Source organism: Micromesistius poutassou (genome assembly GCF_964030765.1).
Source record: "Micromesistius poutassou genome assembly, contig: SCAFFOLD_4486, whole genome shotgun sequence".
Taxonomy (NCBI): domain Eukaryota; kingdom Metazoa; phylum Chordata; class Actinopteri; order Gadiformes; family Gadidae; genus Micromesistius; species Micromesistius poutassou.
The window spans coordinates 1-21,397 of record NW_028178866.1 but is presented as its reverse complement, the minus strand read 5'-3'; the positions used below and the strand labels follow the sequence as shown (position 1 = coordinate 21,397).

General features: G+C 47.6%; 1 pseudogene across 1 annotated transcript; it reads right to left on the bottom strand.

Moving 5' to 3' along the window:
- Nucleotides 1-132: 132 nt before the first annotated feature.
- On the bottom strand, nt 133-8,077 carry LOC311373310 (muscarinic acetylcholine receptor M2 pseudogene; annotated as a pseudogene). The gene is made up of 3 exons: nt 8,044-8,077; nt 1,396-1,628; nt 133-1,059 (listed from the first exon to the last, which is right to left on the bottom strand). The product of its transcript is annotated as a muscarinic acetylcholine receptor M2 pseudogene (transcript).
- Between the last annotated feature and the right edge of the window lie 13,320 nt (nt 8,078-21,397).

The following is a 21,397-nucleotide window of genomic DNA, read 5'->3' as shown; positions in this document are numbered from 1 at the left end:
ATGAATAAAATACTTCTAGCATATATAATATTATCTTTTTTAGATCTGTTTTTCTACATTTTATGCAGGCTTTTGTGCATTTCATCATATTCTGGAAGGTTCTCACGTAGTGTGTCCATGCAGGTCTGTTACCTTAAACAGACTTCTGGAGACCAGGGTCTGTTTTTCAGCCGCTGGGCTGGGTTCCGGGAAGGGTTGGGACCGACTCCTGGTCTGACTTTTGAAACAGGATAGCTTGGCACCCAATCCTTTGGTCCCTCCTATAGATGTGTTGGGCCTTTGGCTTGACCTCTCACTTTTCTGCCTATTCTCTGATAGTACACTAGTAGCTGTCCACTCCTCTTCCGGTTCCTGCTGTGCAGGACCACCACCGACCAATTTCCTCTCTGCGGTTGAACTGTTCTTTTCCAACCTCCCATTTAGTGGAGGGGACACACTCAGTCTAGCAGTCCTGCTCTGGCAGTCGTTGTGCCGGCCCCCCTCCCCTTCCTCCTGGCTGTGAGAGGGAGCCTCGCCCAGGCTGGACGTCTTGGAGGTCTTCCTGCTGTTCCTCTTGACACGGCTGCGGCTCGCCTTGGAGATCTGCCAGTAGAGGGCGATCATGATGACCACAGGCAGGTAGAAGGCAGCGATGGCCGTGCCAAAGGTCACAGCGGCGTTTGAGAAGAACTGGATGTAGCACTCCCCCTGCGGCACCGTGCGCCCGCCCACAATGAACTGCCAAAACAAGATGGCCGGGGCCCAGAGGATGAAGGACAGGACCCAAGCTGCGGCAATCATCAAGCCCGCCATCTTAGTGCTGCGACGCACGGGGTAGCTGAGTGGTTTGGTGACGCAGAAGTAGCGGTCAAAGCTGATGATGAGGAGGTTCATGACCGAGGCATTGCTCACGACGTAGTCCACAGCCAACCACAGATCACACACTATGGCACCCAAGGGCCAGTAACCAATCACGACATACACAGTGTACAGGTTCATGGAGCACAGGCCAATGATTAGATCTGCACAGGCCAGGCTGAACAGGAAGTAGTTGTTGACAGTCTGTAGGTTTCTGTTGACCTTTAGAACACAAAACAAAAAATTTGCATACGTTTTTTTCAGTTCTAGAACAGTTCTGAAAGACCACAGATTTGATTTTACTGTATTACCCATTTATCCGAGCACTTTGAATCCCGGCACTTAACTGTTTCACTGCACTATGTACATGCATATATCACCTGCCATACCTACACCTCTTTGTATCATGCTTGTACTGTGCAATGAGAGTCAAGTTCAATTTAATCTGATCTGATTAAGATCATAAACACACACACACACACACACACACACACACCTTTATCACACACACACACACACACACACACACACACCTTTATCACACACACACACACACACCTTTATCGAGAGCATGACCAGAATGTTTCCGATGATGGTGACAAGACTGAGGGAGCCAGCCACCAGGATGATCAGGGTCTTCTCCAGGGTGCTGTAGGGCTCCAGGATAGGGCTGGTGCTGACCACATCACCACCACCACCACCGCTCACGTTGTGAGGACTTGATCGGTTAAAACTCTCCATGCTCGGATCGGTTCTGTCTTGGTTGTCTCTCTCTTCGTCTCTCGGTATGTCTTGGTCAGATATGTAAGATACTCCTGGTTACACGGAAGACAATAAAGAAAGACGGAAGTGTGAATGTTTTTTTTGATTAAAATGATTGGTGTTGCCTCCCGTATTTCCAGTACAACTGGATATACAGGGCAGCAGTGATTTGATTGGTGATGGTCAATCTACTGCCTTCTGCTTACTTTAACAACACTGTGGTGTTACTATTGACTGAAACATTACACCTGCCATCTCGTCAAACCTGACTTAGTGACATAAACAGACAAACCTTTCAGTTAGACCCAGTAGAAATCTTTGCTATCCTTACTTAACAGGATACTGGTACTCATCTAATGGCTGGAATGTCTATTTTCTTCAGATTGTTATCATGGGTGTGGGTGATGTTTGTCTGACCTGCAGGGGCAAATGTAATGTAATAAGTCTGCTACAGTTACATCACACATGCATTGAACACTACTTACTGGGCAGTGGAGGCTTCTCCAGTGAGGAGAGGGAGGAAGATCCTCCTTAACATTGTTGAGAATAAAACAAGTGTAATAATAAAAAGTGTAGATTGCCCAGACTACTGTAGTGAATGAATGCCCTTAAATATGACTACTTTAATGCCTTTGTACGCCTATTGGATATTACTTTGGGGAGAATGTTCCTCCCTCAGCCTCCATTGACTCCCATTAATTTCTTTGGCACTACTGGCGGCCGGTGAATAACATGGGGGTCAATGGAAGAGAGGAGGAAAGTCCTCCTCTGAGTGGGTGGGACTAGCTGAGGGATCTGAATCGCATCAACGTCTATTCACGAATAGGCTGGAGCCCTGGCTGCGCTATGAACCAATAAGCAGGAGCCCTGGCTGTGCTATGAACCAATAAGCAAGAGCCCTGGCTGTGGAGCAGCCCGGAGGGAGGGTTTATCCCCTCTCTACGAGAAACTACTAGGCTACGAGAAACAACAAACCCGCTCAGTCGTATGCCTCATTTCCACCGAGTGCTGCGCTACTGTTCGTTGCGGTACAGTGCGGCTCTGTTCGCTTATATTGGCGTTTCCACCGAGCGGTGTGGTTTGGTTCGCTTATATTTGCATTTTCACAGCCAAAAGTCAGCCGAAATAAACACGCTGAGCCTACCTATTTTTCGACACTCCTCCGTTGGGTTAGCAAGCCACCTGAAAGGGTGGCGAAAACGTGGAGCTACACACGCTGTTATTCTGAAATCACTTAACTACAAAGATATCCTGTTTGTATGACCAGGTCACTGATATCTTTGCAACACAAACAGCGAGGAGGATTGAATTGATCTATAAATGAAGTCCCTCTATCTTAATTGGCTTAACACCATGACCAACATTCTGAAACATCCATTAACATCCACATTTGCCTCAAACAATGTTAGGCTTACAGCCCATGTCAATAGTTGTGAAATTATATTCTTGTTCTAGTTGTTCTTTTAATTGTTTGTTACTCTGACAGTTCTGTTTGATATTGTGGAAAGGATGTTAGTGAATGATTCAGAGCATGATGTATTTTAAATGGCATCACTTTTGGTCTTGTGTCTTAATTTATCTTAAAACATATGTAGCTGAAAATAAACAACACAACCAAATTACAACCAATAGTCATTGAGGGCAAAAATAGGCCCAATGATAGGCCCAGATTTATTTTTGCATCCTTTCCTTCTGCCCTTGTAGTCCAAGACATGCTGCCCACCAGCTTTATAAGTACAATGCTGCCACTGATTTGTATCAATTTTCTTCACATAATTATCCCTCCCTGCTATTTTGTAGTTCACCAAAACACCCTGAAACAACTTGATTCTCACATACTTATGACGCCATACACCACTAACAGTACAAGCAGGCCAATGGCAACCAAGCGCACAGTCCTTCCTCCCTCACTTTAAAAACCACCAGCCGCCACTGCTAATGGGTGACCTTCGTGTTGATGTGTGTGTGTGCTTAACGTGGTATGAGTCGTTGTCCTGATCCCTGCGGCGCAGAACCTCTCTGCTCCTTGACCTGAAAGATGCCTGATCTGCAGTGGTCTGATTATACACTTAATTCATATTGTGTGTGTTTCAGTGTGCATGTATGTGCATGTGTGAGTGTGTTTGTGTGTGTGTGCATGTATATACAACATGTGTGTGTTTTTATGTATGTGAAGTCTAGTTAAATGAGACGGATAGACTGGATAGACTTTAATAGGGGGCATGGCGGAGTTAAAACAAAGCAAGATAACATCCTTAAATTAAAACAGAAATGTGTGTTGGCCTTGGAAGCAGACGAACCTTGCGAGCTCATGTTACATTTGCTCTGCAGATAAGGTCTGGCTCCCCTATCATACAAAAATATTTTTGCGTCATATGACTTAGACCAACCAACACACACCCGTTTAACTGATATGAGGCGGGATAAATACGATAGGTATTTATCCATAGAGGCATCTTAACAGCAACAAAGATGTCTGGGGCTGATAGAGAACTGTTGGTTCAGGATTCAATCAAATGGACAGTATACATATATTTTCTTCTTTTGCATTTGAATGCTTTAATATCGAGTGAGATAGAGAGGAAGGTATGGGAGATAGAGGGCAGGACATGCAGCACTGAACCATTCCGAATATGAACGGAATGGTTCCAGACTAATTGCATTTAGTGATTGGTCTGACGATGCCGGGCTGACTGGTGTGGGTGTAGTTCAAACACCGCAGAGTGAGTGCAGCAATAGCAGGAGCAGTAGCTTCTGGTGCTACGTTGAACCATCGTGTCTGTGTGTGTGTGTGTGTGTGTGTGTGGGGGGGGGAGGGGGATTGAGTTGGAGGAGGGGTTAACTTAAATTTAAACAAAATGTAGGCCTAACCCTAGGCCTAATAAATCAAGTAAGTAAAGGTAAGTTAACATACTGATTAACGTTAAAGGGGACATATTATACCACCAGGTGTGAGTGTGACTAGCCGTGACAAGCCGTTTTAAAAATGTGCAGCTTCTGACATCACAGGTGGGCGTGTCCACCTAGATTATAAGAGTATGACGGATGTAATGGCTAATCACACTCACACCTGGTGGTATAAAATGTCCCCTTTAAATCTGAGGCCATGACTCTCAGCAGGAAACCGGTGGATTGCCTACTCCGGGTAGGAAATGGGTCCTACCTGGGGGTGAGTGTGAGATTGGCCGGGGAATCGGAGCAGCGGGGGCGCTATTGCATTCGCTTTACCGCACTGTTGTGACGAAAAGAGAGCTGAGCTGCAAGACAAAGCTCTCGATCTACCGGTCGATCTTCGTTCCTACCCTCACCTATGGTCATGAGGGATGGGTGATGACCCAAAGGACGAGATCGCGGGTACAAGCGGCCGAGATGAGTTTTCTCAGGAGGGTGGCTGGTGTCTCCCTTAGGGCTAGGATGAGAAGCTCAGCCATCCATGAGGAACTCGGATTAGAGCCGCTGCTCCTCTGCTTAGAAAGGAGTCAGTGGAGGTGGTTCATCTGGTAAGGATGCCCACTGGACGCCTCCCCACAGGCACGACCAGTGGGAAGGAAGAGAGATTATATCTCAACACTGGCCTGGGAACGCCTCGGGATCCCTCCGTCAGAGCTGGTCAATGTGGCCCGGGAAAGGGAAGTCTGGGGCCCCCTGCTGGAGCTGCTGCCCCCACGACCCGACCCCCGATAAGCGGTTTGACGATGAGGATGAGTTTCAGTGTGTTTGTCTTGAAATGTCAGGGAGCTCATATGTGGTTAAGTTAGCTAAACATTCCAATGTTCGCTAACAAACTGTAGATGTAAAGTAGTGTGACGCAACCATTAGCCTACACGGCAGTAGATGTAACTTCTAGGTCAACAGTTTCAAGCAACAAGACAAAACGTTGCTTAAGAAGAAATCTAAGAAGGTACTACTCTCCCAAATGCATCTGCTATAACTTAACGCTTTTAACTACATGAAACTGAGTCAATCAAGACTATCTGAACAAAAAATTTGAAACCAAGGAAATAAAAGCCTCATGATTACCAAAATGTGTTTTTGTGTTAAAAAGTGAAGAATAATGCCAAAGAATTAAGAGAAATCAGGTATGAACCTCAACACATGCTCAATTCCAATGCGATTAGCACTATCGACTAAATCAATGTAAAGACAAAGAAATACGACCACAGGGCGCCATGGAAGGCTCCATTAAGGCCATGATAACATCAAACTACCTGGAGCAGACTCCTTCCTGCTCTCACAGCCATCGAGATCTCATTAAAGCAACAGTAACTCTATCACCTAGTCATGGAAGGGCCTTTCTGGGCTTTTTCTGGTCTAAATGACACATGTACCTGATATATTTGTGTAGGCTACAAATGTAATGGTTGCGCAGTGTGTCTGTGTGTGTGTTCATCTGTGTGCTGTCAACATTTCAAAGCTGCCATAATATGCCATTTATATACAGTTCTTCAGATTAAGCCTACAGTCTCTGTCTCTCTAGTGCTGAATCGATTACAACAGGGTCAGGGTTAACACGGGTGAATGGAATTTCTTACTGGACTGATTTCTGTGTATACAACAAAGTGATCATGGTTGGGTTGACTCTTGATCTGGGAGTCATACACTGAGCCTCCTTACTTCAGCAGACTACACTGAGCCTCCTTACTTCAGCAGACTACACTGAGGCTCCTTACTTCAGCAGACTACACTGAGCCTCCTTACTTCAGCAGACTACACTGAGGCTCCTTACTTCAGCAGACTACACTGAGCCTCCTTACTTCAGCAGACTACACTGAGCCTCCTTACTTCAGCAGACTACACTGAGGCTCCTTACTTCAGCAGACTACACTGAGCCTCCTTACTTCAGCAGACTACACTGAGCCTCCTTACTTCAGCAGACTACACTGAGCCTCCTTACTTCAGCAGACTACACTGAGGCTCCTTACTTCAGCAGACTACACTGAGGCTCCTTACTTCAGCAGACTACACTGAGGCTCCTTACTTCAGCAGACTACACTGAGGCTCCTTACTTCAGCAGACTACACTGAGGCTCCTTACTTCAGCAGACTACACTGAGGCTCCTTACTTCAGCAGACTACACTGAGGCTCCTTACTTCAGCAGACTACACTGAGCCTCCTTACTTCAGCAGACTACACTGAGCCTCCTTACTTCAGCAGACTACACTGAGCCTCCTTACTTCAGCAGACTACACTGAGCCTCCTTACTTCAGCAGCGCTACACTGACTCAGAGCTTCTTCACTTCTGAAGCCTTTATTCTTCAGGCTTTCTGGAGATGGTCAAGACACCGGGCAGTATTTCTCTGACAGAACAAAAAGCCGGTCTAATTAGATGGAGCAGATGCTCTCTTGCTCAGCCACACCGGTAATACGGCACCAGGCCTCAATCACTATAAACCGTCTGGTTGCCGGCTGGATTGTCCCCTCACTTTGTTCAGATAGTTGATAAGAACAATATTATTATAGTACTCCGTAAGATTAGTTTATCAGCATGTAGCATGCAGAGCACATGTAAACACACATTTTATTTCATCTAAAAAAATCCTTTGCTCCGTCCCATCTCCACCACCTCACCAGGTGTATTTGACATCTGTGTGAGATGTAGTTGGAGAAGTGTGTCCCATGCCCCAGGAGTGGTGAATTTCACATGGCCCTGAGCTTTGGCCCGATGCAGCCTTTAAGAAGCTGTGACCCGGCACAGCCCTGCCAGGAGGGGTGGTGGATTACAGACAACAAGCTCAAATTAATATTGTCAGCAACTGCGTGGAATTAGTTTTGCGTGGAAGACTAAAAAATAAAACCTTTCTTAATCCATCTTGAAACAGAGATTGAAAAGATTGCCAGCAGAGTCGGCAGGAAAACACAAAGACGTAATAGGCCTAAACTTATGCCTATATTTCAGTAGATTTATTTGTGGTGGTGGTTTAATTGTTTAGTGGTGGTGTACAAGCCGTACCACCATTAAATATAAGCCAGTTAATATATTTCATTGTGGAAAGGCCCACCTGACACCCGTCACCGCATTTAGTCTGGGAGCCCTGAACTCTGGGAAGAAGGTTGAGAGAGGGAACACAGTAACTACACCAAATCAAAATGTCCCTGTGAAGTGTGAACGCACACGGCAACCGGGGGATTCCAAGGGAGTTAGGAGACAGGGGACTCCGAGCACACACACACACACACACACACACACACACACACACACACACACACACATATGGTCAAGACCTACAATCCCAAAACACTCAATCTCACTTCTATCATAATGCTTTCGTTAATAGTTTGAGCAGCAAACCCTTAGTAAAATCAGTGATTTTGTAGGTTTTACAAAAAGCACATTGTTTTAACATTACATTACATTGTTTTAACAACACATTATTTTCAAAAGCAATAGCATTTTCAAATACAATTACCAGCATATGAACATTTGTTTTCAGAGTTCAGTCTCACCTTTGTTAAGGAGAAGGGCCCCCAGTGTCTTCATCCATGCTATCAAACGTCTCGTCCCCAACTGAGCTGTAGGGTTAGAAGATGGTTGAATAGGAATACTGCCCCGCCTCTCGTATGAATGAGGAAGCAGTGTTCAGTGTGCTGTGTATATGGCTCTCTCTCTCTGCACTGTATTATCTGCGCACACCCCTTCTGAAGCGCTCTCTCTCTCTCTCTCTCTCTCTCTCTCTCTCTCTCTCTCTCTCTCTCTCTCTCTCTCTCTCTCTCTCTCTCAGGTGTGGTGGTGGCTTCATGAGTGAAACTACTAGTACTCCTGTTTGTTGTTCTCTCCCCTACAGCCAGTCTGGGACTGGTGACCTGGACAGTCATCAAAGCAAAGCACTATTGTAGTGTGTTTTATTAGGGCTGTCAAGCGATTAAAAAAAATAATCTAATTAATTACAGACTCTGTGATTAATTAATCTAAATTAATCGCATACTTACATTTTGCAGAGAAAGTATTTCAAAATAATTTAATTCAAATAAATTATTAATAAATTATTAGGGAGAGTGGGGTAAGTTGCGCCAGTGGGGAAGTAGTGCCACCCCTTGTTTCTAGAAAACCATAGAGAAAATTGGTCATGTGACCACATTTTTTTGAAGAGCCATCCATTTGACTCATCCTGCAAAGAAGGGAGACACATGGAATGAGAGGTTTGCACATTTAAGATCAAAAAACTGTTTTTTGCCTTTCAAAGTAAAATTTCTATGATCAAGGTTTTTTGATTGTTGCGTCTGAACAATTATAGACAAGTTTGAAAACATTTGACACATGTTTTAGTGCTTTAGTATGCTACACTATGAGTCTATACAGTTAGCACAATGTTATCCCTAAACTGCTGAATCATGCTAGTTTTGCAAAATGGTAGGGTTGGAGTGATTTGTGCCACTGGCACAACTCACCCCTAGTTATGATTATTATTATATATACTATTTTATTGGAATTGTTGATTTTATTCTTACATTTTATCACTGTGTGGACAGTGTATGGACTAGTGATGGCTCGTTCGTGAATGAATCAGTTCGAACGAACGACTCTTTAACATGAACAAACCGACCTGATTCCCCGTTTCAGTTCGTCTCGTTCGTTTCGTTCGTTCTCTGAGACTCGACTTCCAGACCCACCCACTAGTCGCTGAGTCGCGCTGACACGCGAGTTGCCGTTCGTTCACTGACTGTGTTTAGCGGTGAAGACTCGAGGACATCCCGATTTCGAACATGAAACGCTCCTCAGCTAAAAGGATCTTAGTTAATGTTGTGTTGATTGATGACCGTTTGCACCATTGCACGATTGTGATTTGTTTGAGAATGAGAACGAGGGAGGAGCTGAGTCTGACCGACTCAGCTGAGAACCATGATTCACCACTACCGGAAACGCGACTGAACGAACGAACGAACGACTATTCTTGGCGAACTGACCGACGCAAACTGATTCATTCAAACGAATCATGAAATCCACCACTAGTATGGACCACTGAAAACCCACTACAACAGAGCGACGGATGGTTGGATGCGCACACATCCTGGTCGAACCGTATTGATTTACGAGGTTGCAGAAATTGTTAAGCAAGCATTCATGCCTGCAATGACACCCACAAACATCACATCAGGTTTCAGAGCAACGGGCATATTTCCGTTGAACAGGGATATCTTCCCAGATGAAGATTATGCCCCATCAGTGGTAACAGACAGGCCAAACCCAGAAGAGTCCTCCACCAGTGCTGCTGCTGACCTGCCTGTACCATCACACAAGGAGCCAACCCATGCCACAGGTCAAAGATCTGTCTGCCAGTGACTTTGTCATTGTGAGCTTTGCAGGTAAAACTACAACCTATAATTACGTTGGATTGGTGGAGATGGTTGATGATGCCGACATCAGTGCAAAATTTCTAAGGCAGGTTGTAAGTGGTCTGTGGATGGAAAGCCCATCTTCACATTTAAAGACAATCCCTAGAGGTGATGTGCTCAAAAAACTACCAACACCAAAAAAACTTGGTGGTACAGCCAGAAGGGAGGGAGAAGTTCATATTCCCCTGCAGCATCGACAAGGGGAATGTTAAGTAGTAGGCCGGATCTGTGGTTTTCAGTCAATTAAGGCCTGATTTTGAATTTAATTTTGTTCTTGTTTTCTTTCTCATTTTGTTCTTGTGTTCTTGTCTTCTTCTTGGTGTAGAAGAAAGGATGTTCAGCATTATCCTGGTTGGAACCCTTTATTTACTTTAAATAAACCTTATATAAATAAACTATTTATATAGTAAATAAAATTACTAAATAAAATTACTAAATAAATAAATTAGTCATTTTCTAATGGATTTGTCTTGCTTTTATACAGTTTATGAGATATATATCAATGGCACAATTTACCCCAACGTATTCTCTCCAAAGGCACAACTTACCCCGCACCGGGGGCAAGTTGTGCCACGAGACCACTTATTTTCTGAAAGCTATATTTCTTAAACTGTTTATTTCAGATCCAAAGTTATTGTTGCCAGGGATGCACCACATCCTGAAATATATACATATTTCATTTGGCGACATTACTGTCATGGCCTCACTTTAAAGTCACTTTGGGTAAAAAGTGGCACTACTCACCCCACTCTCCCTATTACAGATGAGTGATTCAATGAATAATAGAAATAATAGACTTTAAATTTCAATGTCTCTCATGTCTTTCATACGGTGTATTTTAAGATCAAATTAATAACATTTCCATCTCACTCAAGATGCAATGCATCTCAGGCAAAAAATATACAATACTTTGTTTTGACTCTAGAGGGCACTATAGAAGCGCGATTAATCTTTTTTCTGTGATTAATTAATCAAAATGAACGCGTTCATTTGACAGCCCTAATATATATACATATATATATATATATATATGTGTGTGTGTGTGTGTGTGTGTGTGTGTGTGTGTGTGTGTGTGTGTGTGTGTGTCAGCGGTTTGCCACTCGGTGTCGGCCAAATAAAACACTTTTTCCAACTTCATGCATTCTCCACTCACAGAGTCGCTGCTATCGATAACAAACTCAGGAGTATGTATGTATGTATGTATGTATGTATGTAGGCCTATGTATATATATATATATATATATATATATTAGTGCTGTTAAACGATTAGAATATTTTAACGCATTAATGTCATAGTTAACTTGCGATTAATTAATTCTAAATGTCCCTTGATTTCTTTTTGTCCCATTATTTTTTTCTCATTTTAATGCTCTTATCAACGTGGAAAAGTGGACCGGCTTGCTTTGTGCAAATGTTTTTTTTAAATTCAAAACAACATTGCCATATACAGACCCCACACTTATCCCCCGGGATACACTCAGCCCGTCTGGGGCTCTGTTTCTGCCCATGGGGGACTCTGTGAATGTCAGTTAGTTGACCATTCCAAGGGGGGAGGGGTAGACTAGCGCCACGAGACTAGCGCCAACCGATGTTAAGGAGACTTATTGCATCTCGCGCAAGCGCAGAGCGTAAACACTACTGAGTAGTTGGCAGAGGTCTGCCAAAAGGGTCAGACGAGAGGCAACGGAGCGGTTGGATAAAGTTGGCCGTTGGTCTGAGTCTTGGCTGTGTTGGCCCCTTAATTGAGACCTCCTAAAATAATTGTTGTGGATCTCATCGGGCCTTAGACCATAAGGGGATAACGATGTGTGTTATGCATTGAGAATGATGCAGCCCGGTATCCCTGATCTGTATTCAGTGTAAAAGTCACCTTCAATTTAAGTGTCTACTAAATAACTAAATAGTCTTAAGAGTTGAGAGTTGTTGAGTTTTAAGAGTTGTTAAAGAATCCCAATATAGATGCACTGATTATATAGCCTGGCTATTGCCAGGTACATACATACATACCTACTTCTGGGGAGGCTGCTGTCGTTTTCTTCAGGGGGACAGCCTTCCATTCCGACATACCCCCACTCCGACATTGACGTCTAATTGTCGGAGTGGCGGCACTTCCATTGTTTTCAAACGTCCTACCACTCCGACAATTTCTGTTTCCATTGTCGGAGTGGCGGTACTTTACTTTTTTTAAAACGTCCCGCCATTCCGACATGAGGTCATTAATATAAATGTCATTACTATTATCATTGTACTTTAATTAATTAATATGATTATTTCTTAGTTTCATGCGCTGTAGTGTCCTTACACTGACATTCGTCATTGGGGACAGTCGCCGGCCCTCATTCGCTGTGGCTCTTTGGCCCAAGACATGACAGGACAGCCGGATCATTAGGATCAGCTCACCAACAAGAGCCGGCTCTTTGGGCTCCCAAACGGCTCTTCATATTACCTTTATTACTTAGGCCTATACCTTTTATAATTCAGCCAAATGTAGCCCGTTTTAACTTATGTTTGTATGTGTAGGCCTATATATCACTTAAATTATTCAATACATCTTATTAGTATCCAAAGTAAAAATTACATTTTCTAATATCAATAAATTACTGTAGCCGATTGTTTTCATTGCATATGAGCACAACGCACATCCCCGTCCCTTGCTTAAATGATCCTTGTCTATCCACACTTGATTGGTTGCATGCACGTGACAGTCAGTCACTGTACACACGCATAGCATGCACAGAGCACCCATAGTGCAGATATTCATATCATTCTGCCTCGCAAACTTTATATTAAAAATATATATATATACATATATACAGAATGTCTCGCGGCCGGGAGCCGACTCCCATCGTTCAATTAAAAGAGCCGGCTCCCATCGTTCAATTAAAAGAGCCGGCTCTTTGAACCGGCTCGTTCGCGACCGACCCATCACTCCAGTCTCCCAAATGTTATGTGCAATCTGACAACTGCACGCAGGCCTATGGCATGTTCAAATAAGACTGTTGTTATTCTGTGGCTCAATCAATTTCACCTGACTGGCTGTTCTGGGCCCGGTTTCCCGATAACGTCCACTCTTAGCGTGCGATGAAGACTCCTACGTTTAGACTTATCAAAGTTGTTTACGTCTAGGCGTGATTCCCGAATGGTCTCTTAGGAGTCTTCTTAGGAAACATTCCTTACGTTGTTCGTAAATGGCGCTGTCCAGAAAGAACGTGCTGAAATTGATTGCTCAGAGATCGATTTTCCATTTCATGCGCAGGTGCATGACAGCGTTCTAAAAAATATTGCAGTCTTTGCGAATAAAACATTGCTGGAAATCCTTCTAGTAGGCCTAAACATTTATTTAACCATGTGTGGTTAAATAAGGTTGAACACCTCTGGCCGTTCTCGGGGTATGATTGGCCGAGCCATCCTGATTAAGGGGGGGGGGCAGACTTTATTTTAATATAAGGTCGGTGGACGTCATCGGAAGCCAGATGTCCTGCCCGTGTTTTGGCTTCCGGGGCGTCCATGGCTCGGTGGCGTTGGGGGTGGCTACTTCGCATGGCTTTCAACTGAAACCTGCAAGTAGGTGCTGGCTTGAGATCATCTGGAGCCGTGGATGAGCTGCAACTCCGCTCACCAGACCAGACCTGAGAGAGGCATTCATCGGTCCACGGGCTGAGGTGGATCATGGCCAATTGCCCTGATGTCACCGAAGGGCTGCTGTTCTGTTCTATCATAAGGATTCGGTCTCGAACACATAACAACCTGCATACACAAATGATTGTTTCCTTTATTTGTTTGTGTATAATTGGTTATGCAGTGGTGTGCTGCCCAGCTTCCCCGCCTGCCCTGCATGCTGTTCCTGCTTATTGTTTGTGTTGGTGTGGTGGTGCAGTGTTGTGCTGCTGCTGGCTCCGTCTAACCTGCATGCCCAAATTATTGTTTGCTTTATTTGTTGTTTTCTTTTTTATTTTATTCTTTTTTTTAAATTTGTTTTATAGGCGGCTACGCATCCTCCCTGCATGCTGCTTTATTCGTTTGGTTTGTCGTTTCTCTTCAATCGACTGTGTGGGTTGTCCAGTCCGCCGGTTTATTGTATACTGACGTTTGTAGTATCCGGTATTGGTAATAAATTATATATGTTTTGAACTCAAGTCTCTGGTCTGGATTGTACGAACTTGTATTGCCTGTACTCTGTAGTGTCTCGGGGGGGCTGCAGCACATGTAAGTGAGTACAGTTCTGGTCCTAGGGCATCCCCTCCCCTGGGTGGCGTTGTCAACACCAACAAATTCTTGCCACGGTCACACTTGGGCGAACATAGCATAGCCTACACTGTTTATAAAAAATATAGAAACAGCGGAGGAGATTGAGGCAATCACATCCTTAATTACATCTGCCGTTCAAATGAGGCTATTGATTTTCTGTTTACAGGTGTCTGACTTATTATATAAGAAAATAGACATTTTGAAATGAAAGCTAAATTTTGAATAGTTTATTTAGCTTATTATACTGTTTATGCTGAGACTGCTTTGCTTTTTTCTACCTGTCTGTGTGCGGGCTTTGCACACCGTCAAGGGAAAGATGTGGTGGTTGAAAAAAGTATTTAGACCGCTTATTAAGTTCACTCGTTGCTTATAATGGTTTATTTGTTTCCCAGTATCATTTCCTTAATTTAGAAGACAGTTTTGTTCATTTTTGAATTGTAAAATAAATCGAAAGTTACGTATGTAACTACGGTTCTATGAATCCCGGATGACCGCCAGAGGCGGTGCTTCAGCACTGGATGTCTCCATCTCGCGCATGCGCAGGTCGAGTGTTTATACCAACAGAGTCACCTGTGACCCCTGATGACACCTGCGAGTCTATATCTTCCGGTGACATCAGAGGATCGGTTCCTGCAGAATCTTCTCGCGAGCCCACAAGGATTCTGAGTGACAGGACGCTCTGGCGGTCATCCGGGATTCATAGAACCGTAGTTACATACGTAACTTTCGTTCTATTTCATCCCTACTGACCGCCAGAGGCGGTGCTTCAGCACTGGATGACCCATAACAGCAAAGTCACGAGGAATGCCAGTACATACCTCAGTGAGAGGAAGCAGTAGAGGTGGGCAGCAGGGCCACACCCAGTGGATGGGGAGTGGCCACATTCACCCGGTAGAACCTGGAGAAGGTAGTCGGTGATGCCCACGATGCCGCATCACAGATGTCCTGCAGGGGCACGCCACGCAGGGCCGCCCATGACATAGCGACAGCTCTAGTAGAGTGGCACCTCACCCCGGATGGCAGGGGGCGACCACTGTGTCTATATGCCTGGGTGATGGCATCCACAACCCAGTGCGACAGTCGCTGTTTGGAGAGAGCACAGCCTTTCTTAGGACCACCGTAGCAGAGGAACAGCTGTTCTGACCGTCTCATGCTTGTGGTCAGACTTACATAGACCCTTAAAGCCCGCACAGGGCACAGCAGTCCTGACTTTTCCTCCCCTGCAGGGGGGGTAAACTGAGCCAGGTGGATAGGCCGGTTAAGGTTCGATGGTGAGAGAACCTTAGGAAGGAAAGCCGCATTCGGCCAGAGGGTGACCCCTGAGCCGTCTGAGTTCCACCTCAGGCATGATTCGCTCACAGAGAGAGCATGCAGCTCCCCGACGCGCCTTGCTGAGGTGATGGCGAGGAGAAAGGCAGTCTTAGCAGACACCCACTTCAACTCTGCCTGTGCCAGGGGCTCAAAAGGCGGCAGACACAGGGCATCCAGCACCAGGGGCAGATCCCACACTGGAGCTCGCTGTGCCTGTGGGGGTCGCAACCTCAAGGCTCCCTTAAGGAAAAGGGACACGAGTCTGTGGCCCCCCACGGTGTTGCCATCGACACGAGCATGTCGGGAGGAGATGGCTGCCACGTACACCCTCAGGGTAGCCGGGGATCGTCCGCCCTCCAGAAGGGACTGTAGGAACTCCAGAACCTTTGGAATTGCACAGTGCACGGGGTCCTCACCCCTGTCTGAACACCATACGGCAAACAGCTGCCACCTGTTCGCATACTGCATTCGGGTCGAAGGCGCCCTGGCGTTCAGTATGGTATCCTGGACGGCGTCTGAACACCTTGTCAGCAGCGGGTCGGGCCCTGCAGTGGCCAGACCCAAAGCTGCAGGTGCTGAGGGTCGGGGTGCCAAATCTGGCCCCCCAGTTGGGACAGGAGATCGACCCTGTCGGGGAGACGCCACGGTGCGCCGCTCCTCTGCCAAGGAGAACCAGAGGGGGCAATGGGTCGACTCCTCTGTGGCAAAGAGGTCTACCTCTGCCATGCCGAGGACATCCCAGATGTTGAGCACCACCTCTGGATGGAGCCGCCACTCCCCCGGTGGAGGCTTGCCACGGGACAGGAAGTCTGCAGCCTGGTTCCGTCCCCCCGGCAAATATATTGCCCTCATGCTGGCTAGGCGGGGGGCCGCCCACAACAGGAGGTCCCGGGACACCTGCAGCAACCGCGCAGACCTGGTTCCCCCCTGGTGGTTTATGTAAGAGACGGCTGAGACATTGTCCGTCCGTACCAACACGTGCTTTTCTCTTAGGAATGGGAGAAAGGACTGCAGCGCCATATGCACTGCCCGTAGCTCCAGCACATTGATATGTTCTGAGCGGTCCGGTACGGGCCACAGCCCTTGAGCTGTCCGGTTCTGCCACACAGCGCTCCACCCTGAGAGGGAGGCATCTGTTGTGACAGCCTCCCGACGGGATGCAATGGAGCCCATGGGCATGCCCTGAAGGAGGAAAGACCTCTCCCTCCATGGAGCCAGGGCAAGGAGGCAACGCCGTGACGCCCTGAGTCTCCTGTGCCGGTGCCGCCTGGCATCCAGGTGGAAGCTGTTCAGCCACCTCTGAAGGGGACGCAGTGACAGCAACCCTAAGGGGACCACCGTGGCAGCAGCCGTCAGCTTGCCTAAAAGGCGCATATACAGGACATAGCGCAGACAGCGGTCCTCCCGAAAGAGGAGAAGGAGGCGGAGGATGTCGTCCACACGCCTGGGTGATGGGCAGGCCTTCATGGTAATGGCATCCAGAGTCATTCCCAGAAAGAGAGTACTCTGTGAGGGAACCAGGCAGCTCTTCTGGAAATTGACCCTGAGACCGAGCTGGGCCACATGTGAGAGAAGGGTTGCAGTGTCCCGGGTCACCTGAGACCGGGATGGTGCACAGACCAGCCAGTCGTCCAGGTAAGGCAGAATCTTTACGCCCCGCGACTGCAGGGGTGAAAGTGCTGCCGCCACACACCTGGTGAACACCCGTGGAGAGAGGGAGAGGCCGAACGGGAGCACCCTGAACTGGTAATGGTGGCCCTGAAAAGCAAACCGCAGAAATTGCCTGTGGTGTGGCGCTATGGGGACATGGAAATATGCATCCTTCAGGTCTATTGAGGTAAACCACTCCCCCTCGGCAACAGTACGTAGCACCTCTACAGTGCTGAGCATGTGAAATCTCAGGACCTTGAGGAATCTGTTGAGTCCCCTCAAGTCGAGGACTGGGCGGAGTCCGCCATCTTTCTTTCTGACAAGAAAGTAAGTCGAATAGAACCCCCCGGGTGGTAACAGGGGGTCTACCTGCTCGATGGCACCCTTGTCCAGGAGGGCAGACAGCTCCTGGTTGAGGGCATGAGCTTTTGCCGGGTCTTGAATGATGGTCATCTTGACCCGGCCGAAGGCTGGGGGCCGGCGTCGGAACTGAATGTTGTACCCGTGGGTCAAGGTGGAAATCACCCACAGGTCCCTGGTGGAAGCAGCCCAGTAACTGAGCTGCTGCTGGGAAAAACCGCCGACGGCCGGCCCCGGGCTCTCAGCGCCTGGTCCCCCGGCCTCTGGAGGCCCTGGGGGGACGACGGGCAGCATCCGAGGTCTGAGGCTGCCTAAAGGGCGGCCGTTGAGGGGCTCGAAAGCCACTGGGGGAGGTCTGTGGCCGCGAGCGGCGCTGGGGGGGAGCTGCAAAGCCCCCTGGCCTGCTGGGAGGAGGCATACTCCTGTGAAGCCCAGAGAGCTCCTGTCGAGTCTGTCTGGCCTGTACTGTGCGCTCAAGTGCCTCCAGAGCAGCCGACCCAAAAACCTCCCCAGGTTCCACGGGGACACTGCGGAGGGTTCTCCGGCATGTCTCAGTGAGAGGGGACTGTGCCAGCCACACCTGGCGGCGAGCCTGGACAAGAGTGGACATTAGTCGCCCCAGTTCCCTGGACATCAAGGCGAAGGCCTGCAGAGACGCGTCACCAAAGCTGTGGACGGACGCGTCCACTGTAGCCTCCTGCAGCGATGCTGAGAGAGCAAGCATCAGATGGGACAAGGAGTTGCCGATGCGTCCCATGCGTGCTGCCGCATCATAGGCCTTAGTGAGCAGGTCATCCGTAACCCTACACTGAGGGCGAGGACACCTAGCGTCTGGCCTCAGAGCCTCCTCTGGCGAGACGACGAGAGCCGCTATAGCCGGCTCAACCGCTGGCATGCGGGCCAAGCCAAACTTGGCTGCATCCTGCATGGCGGCTAGGGTCCGGCCATCCGATGTTGCATGAGAGAGGGCTCTAGTATCCCTCCAGCACGCGTGCAGCTCCCTAAGGTATTCCTCCGACGGAGGCACCGTAAAGGTGGCCGGGGCTGGGCCACGCCTGAAGAAAGCGCTGGCGGGAGCCGGCTGAACTTGCGGGACGTCCAGCTGCAGGCGGGCCAGGGCCATACGAATGATGGCACCCATCGAATTATCCTCGGACCCAGTACCACCACTGTGGGCCGAGGAGCGGGAGCTCACTCCAGAGCCGTGCCCGGAGGCGGTGTCCTGGGGAACCGTGTCCGCCCCATAGTCAGCGAACTCGGTGGCTGATGCCACCAGGGAGAGCGCATCATCCTCCGGCTCGAACACAACCGTAGGAGGAGCAGGAGCGCCCGTATCGCCTGCACCAGTTCCAGACCGGATGGCCAGGACGAGGGACTTCATCTGGTTCAGCTCCTCAGTCAACTGGTCCACCTTGGAGGCCAGTTTAGACTCCTTGGCCCTCCTCCCGGAGGAGGCACCCGCAGTCTCAGCCGCTCGCCGTTTGGGTCGGCTAGGCTGAGCCGGCGACTGCTGAGCTGGGGTCAACTGTCCCGGCTCTGGCGCCTGGCCCAGCAGGTGCTCAACCTCAGCCAGTCTGGAAGCCCGCACTGCCCGAGGCATGAAGCTGCAGTTCATGCACGAATCCTCCGAGAGCCCCTCTCTCAGGTGCTCAGGGCCGAGGCACGCAGGACACATGTCATGGCCATCTGCAGGCTGCAGAGAAGCCAGACAGGCCGAGCAGGAGTGTTCACCAAACATGGCCGGCAAACACACACAAACTAAGGACCTAACAGATGCTGGGAGAGGGAGCGAGCGCACTGCCTTCAACAGTGCTGCACAAATGAAGAGACTCTTGGCAAAAATCAAACTGGCGCAACCGCAGGTGCCAGCGAAATACGCACTGAGTGGGCCGGACGAAAACGCCGGTAAAACCAGCAAAACGAGGTAGCGGTAGTACAAATGTCGGGAGAGGGAGCGAGTACACTGGCTTCACCAACAAACCACTCTACAACAAAAGGCGGTACAACCAACGGTGTACGATAAATCAAATGGGCAGCGCAACCGCTAATGCCCGTACTAATGACGCTGATGCCGGGAGAGGGAGCGAGTACACTGGCTTCACCAACAAGCGAACTATAACGAAAGGCGATACAACCAACGGTGTACGATAAATCAAATGGGCAGCGCGACCGCTAATGCCCGTAATAATGACGCTGATGTCGGGAGAGGGAGCGAGTACACTGGCTTCACCAACAAGCGAACTATAACGAAAGGCGATACAACCAACGGTGTACGATAAATCAAATGGGCAGCGCGACCGCTAATGCCCGTAATAATGACGCTGATGTCGGGAGAGGGAGCGAGTACGACGCCTTCACCAACCTTACGAAAAGAGAATACTTCGAAAGGAAACTTATACACTATGCCCGGTACTCGGGCAGTTGTAGAGACCAACCGGTTCAGAAGAGTGTCCGCGGCAAACCGCACCAAACCTTCCGTTTCAGCCCGTCGCAGCCTTTGGAGGGCGCAGCCCGCAGCTCCGACAAGTTGTCGCAAGGCTACCGGCGACGAGCAGCAGTTCCGTAGAATTTGTCCTAGTTGAGCTAAAGCTCACTGACATACCTCTACCTGCGAGCGAGAAGATGAGAAGGAACCGATCCTCTGATGTCACCGGAAGATATAGACTCGCAGGTGTCATCAGGGGTCACAGGTGACTCTGTTGGTATAAACACTCGACCTGCGCATGAGCGAGATGGAGACATCCAGTGCTGAAGCACCGCCTCTGGCGGTCAGTAGGGATGAAATAGAAACAATAATTTTTTGAAGTTGCGAGTTTTTGAAATTATTGGAAGCGAGTCGAGCTGACCTCGCCTGCTGTACCGTAGACTATATGTAGGCCTACTGAACTGTATATTGGTGAAACACAACACTGCCAATGTGGCAGTTCCATGCGCAACTGGGATTTCTAAAGGTAACTGTAGTGGCGGCGACTAGCATCAGGAGATGAAACATCACTACGGTAGAGCTAAGAAGGTTTTACGAGCGCTTCAGACCAACATTACCAACGAATGACGTACGAAAGAGATTCTCTGAAGGGGTCAAAATCCAGATTGGAAGGTGTCATAGCAACCAGTTGATGCCAGGAAGTCACTAAGTTGCTGGAGGACAACTTTTTTAATGATTTTACTTATGAAGGGTAGATTTGATATTGGTCTGTAGTTGTTAATAATAGAGGCTCCGCTTTTTTAAAAGGGATTTGATAACTGCAATTTTTAATGCTTTTGGGAAATTGCCTGGAGAGAGTTGTTAACTATTTGCAATATGTCTATTGCTAGGCAGTCAAAAACAAAGAGTTTTAGAGTCTATGACATTAAAGCATGTCATTGCCACGTTACTTTTGCCTGAATAGGGTGGTAGTTCAACATTTTTGTTTAAAGTGGAGACATTGATGGCGCGTCTGATGCCTTCAATTTTATCAGTATAAAATGCTGCAAACTCATTGAATTTCTGAGTGGAATGAAGGTCAGGTGGAATTTGTGTTGGGGGCTTGGTCAGTCTGTCAACAGTTGCAAATAGGGTTTTGGCATTATTAGTATTGGTTTTAATGATATTGGAGAAAAATGTTTCTCTAGCACTTTTTAAGTCTAAATTGTAGGCACGGAGGCTCTCTTTATAGATGTCATGGTGAATATGAAGTTTTGTTTTACGCCATATGCCAATTGCGCTGGGTGCAAGATAGGGCCCTTAGTTTGTTTATTATTAGTATTTATTTATTTATTGTTTATTTATTATTATTTATTATTAGTATTGATTGTTTATTTAGTTTTGTTTATTTTAAATGTCCAAACGTGACAAAAACAAAAGCCAATTTACAGCCTAATCTCTGCTCATCTAGGCCTATTTGGATATGCGGGTCAA